Here is an 11,017-nt window from a genome sequence, read left to right as displayed (position 1 = left end):
GCATGGTAGGCCTATACAGCATATCATCCCCCAATGTCACATGATAAATTGTCCTCATAGACATCAAACACGACTTTTATGGAGTTTCAATGCCTGTGTGTGTGTGTGTGTGTGTGTGTGTGTGTGTGTGTGTGTGTGTGTGTGTGTGTGTGTGTGTGTGTGTGTGTTTGTGTGTTTGAGAGACCGGATTAGTGTTGGCTGTCTGCACCCTTTCCACCAGACATTCAGTCAGCAGGGATTTTGGGGTCTGAGCACCGGCACAGTCAGAGAGAGAGAGAGCGAGAGCGAGAGACAGAGAAAGAGAGACAGAGAGAGAGCAAGAGAGAGACAGAGAGAGAGAGAGACAGAGAGAGAGCAAGAGACAGAGAGAGACAGAGAAAGAGCGAGAGACAGAGAGAGAGAGTGTCCGATCCTAGTCCCAATCTGATTCCTAAACCAGACAGAATTCCTCACCTTCCTATTTCCTATTGCCCTCAGTATGAGGGACTTAATGCCAATAAAGTATCTCTATAAAATCAAAGATTCATGACTAAATAAGCAACGATCAACATTAAAGTTTGAAGACGAAATCCTTAGTTATTATTTATTTTATAGTTTAACATTCAAAAACAGTTAATATGCTTCATCAGGACTGTGTGGGTGTGGGTTGATCAGATGAGACTGACAGTAACCAAACAACCCTGCTTAGTACATAACATAACTTTCTCCTGTTGAGCCCCACCCACTTGAAACCATGACACATAGACACAAACACAGAAATCTGAAAATAACCAAGATGGTGTAGATTTAAGCAGAACACTTTATCTTCCTGTAGGACAACATTACTCATAGTACGAAGGTTTTTAGGGCCTTCAGTTTACGGTGGGCAGAGAAGCCGTATCACTGACATCAGTGTTGTCTCACTTGGGTGTGTTTATTTGGACAGTCAGCAGATTAATATGGCGACGCATGGCAGGAGAACTGGCATTACAAGAACGACAACTCCACCCTACTTTGAGGTTTTGTGACCTTTGGTTCTCTTTGAATTCTCTGCAAACTCAGGTGCCACTCCCATCTCATCACAATCTGCCAGGAGGGCCAACAATGGCTTTTTTTCTTTTAATGTCTTTGTTTCCAGGACAAACAGACCCACAAGTATCATGAATGTCATGCATGTTTACAATTAAGGTAACTCTACAGCCCAGACTTTATCTGTACCTGATGACCAGATCAGGAACAGTTCAGCACCAGACTGAGAAACTCTAGACCAGGCATAGAGGAACACAAAAGAACAAACAGAAAGTTGATCCCTTCATTGATAATGAAAATACAAAGGTTAGAAAAATCCCCTGTTACCACAATTAATCACTGTCAATACATGCAAAACATAACCAGAAACGGTACGATTAAAGGACCGTATTGCACATTTTATCCCCATTTACTACAAATCCCATATATATTATTGGCAAGAGTCTGCTAAATGACTATCATGCAGTGCAGAAATGAATGGAAACCACTGGCTGCCAGGAGCGGTCGGAATAATACATCTAGAGAACTTAAATTCTACAGTATACATTTGAAAATGGCTGCCAGTATTTAAAAAAAAAAAATAGTTTAACATTTTGCAAATACGTTTATTCGCTTTCTTGCCCAAAAGTTAGATGAGAAGGTCGATACCACTTTCCTATCTGTTGGTTAAATATTAAGCTACAGTGCAGCAGCCAGTTAGCTTAGCTTAGCATAAAGACTAGAAATAGGGGAGGAAGGCTAGCAGCACCTTCCAGCACCTCTAAAGCTAACAAATTAACACATGATATGCCATTTGTTTAATTTGTACCAAAACCAAAGGGTGATTATGTCTTGGCAGTTAGAGTACATAGCTCTCCTGTAACACCACATGTCAAATTCATCCTTTAAGCATAGTATAGATTAAACAAATGAGATATAATTAGTTAATTAGTGAGCTCTAAGGGCGCTGGCAGGTTTCCCCCTGCTTCAAGTCTTTGTGCTAAGCTAAGCTAACTGTGTCTGCGCTGTGGCTTCATATTTTAAACCACATGAAAGTTGTATTGATCTTTTTGTCTGACTCCTGGCAAGAGAGCCAATAACCGTATTTCACAAAATGTCAAACTTGATAAGTAAACACTATGTATAGTAAACTAGATAAAAGCTTAGGTTCTTAAACTGTTGTCTCCCACTGCATTACAGTCAGGAAAGAGCTTCATGACAATTACATAATTTGATCAGCTCCCTGTTCACTTAACAGTGAGAAAACAAGAGTGGTAGAAATCAATATGACTAAGTGATAAAGCCAAACAAGCCTCAAATTAACACCTCTCAGCTGAATCTGTCAGGTTGAAACTAACACAGTTGAAAGAAATGACTTTCAACTATTTGTTTATAACTGCTGGTTTTTACACTCAGAGGTAAATAATTTAAGTTATAGTTCCTGTTTTGGTAATGACAGTACAGAGTAGTAAAAACCTGCAGAATCCAAACTCTTCAAAAATACTCAGAAGAGTCGATGACTAGTCAACAGAAAGTCTATGGATGAAACGTTCTTGTCGAATGAATTCAGAGTCTGTAAAATTATGATTTTTTTTTTTTTAAAAAAAGGGTTTCCATCCAGACAAATTGAAGGCCTGACGTGGCAAAGTCAAGGTGTGGATGGTGGCTCGAGCTGGCAGAGGACAGGGCCAACTTTTCCTCCGTCCTCTCTTTTTCCGTCCATCTGTCTGTTTGGGACAATGTCAAATGTGGAAAACTGTGGTTCTGTGAAATGGCGTGTTGTTGAGCGTGATTTGTCCTCTGTCCTGCTTTAGATATTGGGAGCTTCTGTTTTCTGTACTGTGTCTGTCATGTGGCTTCGAGGTTATTGTTCAGGTTACTTAGTTAATGATGCGTAGATTTCTCGAGTGTGCTAGGAGGCATGTTTCTGTGGTCTCTCCATGATGAGTAGGCTGTGGTCCCTGGGTCTGGAAATATAGATCAGAATATGTAAGTGAAACGTAAATGTTACATTGAATGTATTTGTTTACTTATTTTTAATTTATAGAGATCTTACCAGTGGCTCCTCCTGTCTTTGTGCCAGCTGTCCCATTGGCTCCCCCTGCTCCGTCAGTCTGTCATGGAGAAAATCAGGAAGGATTATAAAGATGTAATATGTTCATATGGTAAAAATATGAAGCTGCAGCCAGCAGCTGGTTAGCTTAGCTTAGCATGAGGACTAGACAGAGGAGGAAACAGCGAGCACCTGCCAGCACTAATGTGATAACAAAATGAAACATCTGGCCCAACGTATGCTTGGGTCCTCGGCCCATACGCTTTCACATCTGGGCACATTCCACCTGTTGATTGAAGGCCAGAAGATTTTCTGTGTGTGTGCCTTATTTAGTCCAAATGTGAAAGTAGCATCCTGACAATCAGGCTGCATGTGGGCCAGATTTGGGCCGTGCAACCAGGCGTATACTGGGCCAGAAGAAAACAAGCATGTGGCCCAAGTTCGGGCTGGATTTATTTTGCTATCATGTTACATCTTGTTTGTTTAATCCATACAAAACTAGTGTAACATGTTAGCTTTAAGGGCCACCTCTGAATGCCATCATTATGTTTTGAAGTACGTTTTGTATGTTTTGAAGTCAAGTACGCCACTAATGTAATATCTTAATAAACAGAAGCTGCAGTAATTGGTCGATTCTTTTATCGAAAACTAGGCAAATTTACTTAGAAGTTGACTGGCTAATAATAAAACAGGTCCTCATCACTAATTGACTACATTGTTATCTAATTCTTGTAATGTAGAAACAAGTTTGTGATTGTTTATAGTATAGTATAGTATACAAATACATACTTGTCGTTTAATTTATAGAAAATAATAGCGATTAGATGAAGATAGAACAGAAAGGTTTTCCATATTGTTTGGGACTGACTGACCAACAGATTGAGTTAGGACCTTATTAAGCTTCAAACAAAATGCTTATCGAATTGTCTAACAGTCTCTGGATCCATCTTGACTGTGGAAATAGTGGAGTCCGTGTCCAACAAGTAACTTTCCGAAAAACAGACAATCTGACAGATTGGCCAGGTGCCCAGAGCTGTGAAAGCAGATAAGGTTTGTTCTTCTCTCTCAAACTCCTTAGTATTCATCACATAACTACTTAAGTCATCTTTTGTGCATACATCAGTGCAACACCATGAATGTCCCCAAGCAGAGACGATCTGCATGTACTATATGCGGCTCTTTATGACGGCAGGCTTCTCCCTCTGCCTGGAAACGTGGTAATATGAATACTTTAGCCTTCAAATGGTCTTATGACACTGTTATGATATGATTTATTTTCTTTAAAGCATATTGAGACTTTTATCTTCACTGCAGCTTGCAGCTAAAGATATATTATTTTACAGATATGCAACTCTAAAAGAAGCTTATGAAGAATGCCTTTGGCGGCTTGGAACTTGCTTTATGCGTGGTATGCGGTAACGCCTAGCAGACTCTCAAAGCGAGGTTCTTAGCGACAACACAGGAAAGTAAAAGCGGCTAGAGGGGAACAAAATAACTTTCCCCCAACATTGTTCAACATTGTTTTTCAGCGCACAGTTTCCTCCTTCCACGCCTGTGGTTGCGTCGTGGATGTTTGTTAACTCGTTAGCTTTCTTTCTCATTACTCATTACTACACTCGTACGATCGACTGAGTCACTTCATTCTTTTACAGCATGTCATGTTGTATTGTTAATATCTTAAACCCATCAGACCTTTGCAGGTAAACACCCCTTCGCAATATAGCCAATAATCTCTTCCTAATGACGTGGTATAGTGGTCAGTCGTAATCCATCTTGACTTTAGTGCAGTATTGAGCACAACAGGCCACAATATAGTGACAAAAAACCTGCAGTCAATACCAGGTCCTGTCCTCCTCTTACTGTACATGCTGTCATTTCTTATTGAGATTCATGCAGATTTCCCTCTCTCAGATGTCTGAAAACTTTGTCCAGTTAGACAACTGTATAATCTGACATCTTTTTAAGCCCCTTCCCCCTAAATTGATAACAAGTTGAGTTATTTCTGACTATCCCGTTTGGAGACTATGCTAATGAGGGCAGTGCAGTTATCTTTCTAGACTATCTGGAGTCAAATCTGTTGCTCATTTTTCAAAGGTAATTTATCTTTTGTTTGTCCGGCCCAGTGTATCTTCCACCAAATATCTGTCTTTGACTTCTTTTCAGAATCTGTTATGATTTTAAGGCTTAAATTACACAGTAAAAAGCCCTGGTAGGCCTGACCTCTCCTAGAATCAGTCTACAATTAACACTGAAGATGGTCAAGTATTTGTGTTTGGAGCCCCTGGACTTATAAAACCCTGAGAAAGAACATCCAACTTTCCAAGTCTGTTATATTATTTAAGTAACTTTTTAAAAAATGCATTTAATGGCCCTTTAAGTTGGTCTCATAGTTTCATGCTATTACCAATTTTTTGTCTTACCTTTGGCTATTTTATATAATTTCTTCCTGGTAGTATGTGTTAAAGAGTTCTAGTTTGAGTGAGTTAAAAATAAAGCCTATCATTTTTATCGTTATGGATTCCAGTGTAAAGCATTATAATTATAATATTAAATTGTTATTACCGATTCAGTTCTTCGTACCCAAAGCTTTTGTCATTGAAGCTGCTATTTATCATAGTCAAAAAAAATAATGGTCATGATGCACTTATAATATCCTGACAAATGATCCCTAATACTCTCACATAATTAGACATTTTTATTGATGGCCTGATCTATTTTCATTTGTCTCATGGGTTTGCATGGTTTGAATCTAATGAGGCCAATGGCAGCTACAGTATCACAGCCTCTACCGTCCTCCTGCTGATTGCTGATAATCAGCCACTTATTGCTCCTAATTGGCAGCTAATGAACCGCAATAGATACCACATGCTACATTTAGATACTGGATGTTCTGCTGATAGAAAGAGGGAGGGGAAGAACTAGAAACAGAGAGAGAGGGCAAGATGAGACGGAGAGGCAGTTCATACCGTTGTTCCGCTCACATCATATGCATTGGTGGTTTTCCTGTGGATGACAAAAACAAAAAATGAGAGGTTATTATGTGTTATGATGGTGGTATGTCACATCTGTGTTTGCTCAGGGTGGACAGGGACAAAAGGTGTCTCTACAAGTTCTATTTACAAATGTAGGTTTGATTTATGGCTAAAGAGCTGTTTTGTCTTTGGCTCTTCTCCAAGTTCGTTGTTGATTTTATCATCCTGGTCCCCTCTGGTCATAATCACCTGCCGTCCTTCCACAACGTCTTTGTGTCTATAGCGGTCATCATCCTGCCCCTCAGCGCTGTCCTGTGCTGCCTCACTGCACCATTCAGTTATCAAGCATGCAGTTGAGGTTTGACGTCTGTTCAGTTTGAGAGATTTACAACTGATTTGAAATTTATTTGTGGAGATTTGTGACTTGCTTTGGTCAGACTTGAGGTGTGACTTGGACTAGCTTAGAGAAGGCTTGAGACTTGGATTTGTCTCTGGTGCATTTCCAACACACTGAATTAATGATTAATGAATTAATCAGGCTTATATATTTATAACACTGGATTTCCTTCAGCAATTTAAGATATAATACACAAAGTTCTAATCTAATCTTATGAGTCAAACCATATCAGACTGTCGTCTCAAAGTCTTCCTTTGTATTCTTTGATGCACCTACATCTATTCTTTGTCTGAAATCAGTCAACACATACTGGCTCCAACGGTTGAATCAATCTTCAGAGTTACGAGTTGTGATGCCTATCTATCACTGCAGACCTATTCTGGTTTCATTCCTCTGAGTGACAAACCAGCCCTGGAATGTACAGAAACACACTGCGGAAGATAAGAGTTGCTTCACCCTACACTTCCTCTGTGTCACTGTCACTGGTATGCTTGGCACGACAATCACAGTGATAGGCGTTCAAATACACGCATGCACGCAGCGGTGTGTGTGAAACCAGCCACATGCGGTGCATGGATGTGCATGGACGTGCATGGACACACACACACACCCACACACACATACAGATCTCATTGGGACCATCAGGTTGTTGAAGCTTAATGATCCAAGCCCAGCCCATTTGGCTCAAAACAACAACCTCAAACAGGCAACACCCTTCAACAAAAACCACCTGTCAAGTCGAACAAGTCTCTGTTTTGTGCTGGTGGAAAGTGATGAACAGGAATTAAAGAGTCACACGTCCATGGGAAAGAAAAATGAATCAGCCAACGTATTGTGAAGAGCCATTCCCAACAGGAATATTCTTGTTTTATACTGGGTGGGAAGCACTGGTTACGTTTACTCATACCTTAGCTGACACTATTCTTAACTAATTTAACTTCCTTTTAGTGATGGCCTAAGGTAGTGCAAGTGGTCAAAGGAAGCTTATATTAACCAGTATACTGGAGAAAACACATACACTAATATACTCAACTTAATACCACTCTGTATCGCCACCTTTCACTCACCTCTGACACCTGGCGCAAAGGGCAAGGAGAGTAGAGCTGAGGATGAGGAAGACGACAAGGGAGATGATGCCCACCTCTGGGGATGAAAACCAACCCAACATGTCAACCGACCCTACTGGAGCCATGGTCCTGGTGCTCTGTAATGACTGACAAACCAAACCACAGAGTATACACACTGTCAAAGCAGAATTCATGAGGCTGTGTCACATTTATTAAATCAGTGTTTCCATTAAATATAATCCTGATGATGTCTTGTAAAAAAAAATTCACATCTCACATAATGAAATCCAGCACTTTTCAGATTATTCATGAGGAACCATAATGATGCACAATATAGATAAAGGGGTTTATAACTTACTGTGGATGCTGCTTGACTCTGCTGTGGCTCTGTCACCAACTGCTGTCAGTCATGTAACTGCCTTTGCTTTATGCGGCTCACAGCAGGCAGCCGACTTAGGGAGGGACTCCCTGTCCAGTCGCTTGTGAGGGAGGCGCTGACACAAGCCCATAAACAGCCCATTGTGTTTTTTTAACGTCACTAAATTACATCCACACCTGAGCGCCTCGTCACCTGACATGCCAGTGGCGTCCAGGAATGTTGGCCAGAGACACTGGCACAGTAACCTCAAAAGGTGCTTGGTTGATCAACGGAAAACTGAAAGGGATTGATCAAACTGACTGTAAATCGTCCGGTGGAGGAGTGTTGAATTCACCAGTGACGTTAGTGTGCACTGTTGCTGTCTGCCAGGGGAAAGCTAGTTAGGCAGCCACACAATCATTCAAACAACACCTCCCCCTAGCAGGAGTTTACATGACTGCAGAAAACTGGCAGCTCATCACAGGGCATATAAAGGAAATGTCATAATCCAGTCTTTACATTTTTTAAATATGCAGTCGTCTTTGTTGTGTTCTATTTTCTCACCCACACTCTCTCCAACACACTTTTTGTTTTTGTGTTCTTATATTGTCATTTATATTTAAATGAAATGCCTTGGTGCGTAGGTAGATATACTGTAAATACCTGGAAGAAGACACACTCCTATTGAAACACATATGGTAGTCTTTCCTCTGTCTTGGACTCTGTGCCGAGAGCTGATTGGTTGGAGCTACTGAAAATTCAACTCACAAGGGAGGTATTACAGAAAAAAAGGATCATTGTTCTAATGCAGAGCAGGGTTTGCATGCAGACTAGGACTAGCGTAATTGGATTACCGTGCTTCAGAGGTGCAGAGTTTGAGTTCTGCACGAGGACATTTCGGCTGAGCACTTTGAAAAGGTCACAGGTCGTGTCATGAAACTCGGGGATAATGTAAATGATAAAGTTTGCTCCTGTAGAGGTTCAGCTCTCAAGTTTAATAAGTCTATGGCGCACACTTTACATATGTGAGTGTAGGAAGGTGGCATAGCAGAGCATGGTGAAAAACTGCAGCGTGCATGTTTCCAGCCACTCCTGCACGATAACGCTATCAGCCTTTGGAGTCTTTTGTTTTTTTGGCTGCTCGGTCGGTGGAATTACCCCTTGGAGCACCGAGGCAGCAGACCAGAAAAATAATTCTGCATTCATGCTGTACTAAAATAATTAAACACACGTCTCGTATACTTTCCTGCGGCTGCCCCCCCCCCTCCCCAAAGAAACATGGCTCTTACATTTTCAATTAAGTGTGTACAATTACATTTATATTGATTTTAATTGATTTGTGTGGGGTTTTCACTAAAGCTAAGTTTATGAAACTCCATGCTTATGACGCATCAGCACGTCTAGATCTTTGTAAAAGAAAAAACAAACATGTTTTATCGTTTGTGTAATCTGTACAAAAAAACTGAAACTATTCCTCTAATAACATGATTGCTATGAAATAAAGTTGTAGCTGCAGTGACACAGAAAGAAAATGCTGAGGAAGAATTGCATTGATTTACCCCAATGCACACGTCCACTCACACACGCCACCACCTCTGACTCTCCAAGATTACACACACACACACACACACACACACACACACACACACACACCTTTGTTAGCAATGACACCGACACACCCACATCCATTACTTGTTTAACAGACCCATTCTGTCATAATCATCTTCTGAAACCTTGCAGAACGGGAAATCTATAACTCTCAGCAATTTTCATTTGTTCTCTCTCCCACAACGGAGCTATGGGATTCGCTCAGCGGCACAAAGCAAAATCACTAGTCACTCTTCCACAGCAGCGTCCAATTTCAAATATTTGTAACATAATCTTGAAAGCACAGTTTGCTCATATGGGATTGAACTTTGCTAACAATAACGTGTTTTTGTTGGCAAATTGAAATAGATAGTAACCCTCCGGATGCCAGTTGCCCTGCAGAGGAAAGTGGGCTATTCTACATTAATCTAACACATGGTTCACTTACACTCTGCTGGGCCCTGACTATTTAAAAAAAAAAACTGACTATAACATATTTCCTGATAGTTCTTTCTCAAATGTTTTTCACTAATATTTCATTATTCAATAAAATCCTCATCAAATTTGAGAATAAGTTCAACATTTTGGGAAATACAGATGTTTGGTTGCTTGTGGAGACTTAAATGAGAAGTTTGGAACAACTCTCATATTTGTGTGGTAAATATGAAGCCACAGCCAGCAAGCATAGCATAGAATAGCATACCATAGCGTAGCGTAGCGTAGCAGAGCATAGCATGGCACAAAGACAGGCTCTGTCTTAACAAGAAGCTGATTTTAGATGATTGCATATAAAGTCAATAGAAAGACTTCAGTGGGCAAGAGAGCACAAACAGTTAAGTCTGTAAACTTACGAACAGATCTGAGATCTCAAATAAGGGCAGTCTCCAAAAAATGTCGAAGTATTCCTTTATAATGAGGCCTGAGCTCTGACTCACTCAGTGATACTGGGCCATCTTGAAACTCACCCTGAGGGAATTCATTTTACACATTAAAAGAATATAAAAGGTGTGGCGAGCAGCTAAATATGGCTGCAGAACCATGTGTGTATCCTGGCAAAGAAAAGGCAAACTGAAACACCCTGACAGAAGACTACTTTCTTCCATATGGACAAACAGGGTCAGCGGGATAGATCTGTGTTTAACACCAGTGTCTTAACACCCTTGATTTATTTTATATAGCCTGTTCTAAATATTCTGTATTTGTAAGTTTGTCCAGTTCCCTCTGGATTCTGTTGATGTTATCTCCTGCTGTCTATGGCCGCTTGTTAATGGTGCTTGGCCGTGCTGCGTTGCTGAGATAAACATGTCTTTTTCGTCTGCTCCCAGTTCTGCCAATCAAAATCCTTCAATTTGGAGACAATAAGGTTTTGTATTTTTTTTTTTAACTTTTTGTAAATCAATATTAAAAACAAACAGATGAGGAAACAGTCATCCAATCACCACATCCTGAGAATCTTGTACATAATTTCTTCAGTCAGTGAAATAAAACAAAAACCATGCAGTTGTTGTCTTTAGCCCCTGCAGGGCAGTGTTGCCTCCTGTCATATCTCTCTCTCACACACACACACACACACACACACACACACTGGATTTGCTG

The sequence above is a fragment of the Seriola dumerili genome, unplaced genomic scaffold, assembly GCF_002260705.1.
Source record: "Seriola dumerili isolate Sdu_G_001 unplaced genomic scaffold, Sdu_1.0 BDQW01000025.1, whole genome shotgun sequence".
Classification (NCBI taxonomy): domain Eukaryota; kingdom Metazoa; phylum Chordata; class Actinopteri; order Carangiformes; family Carangidae; genus Seriola; species Seriola dumerili.
Note: the sequence above shows the minus strand (reverse complement) of the source record.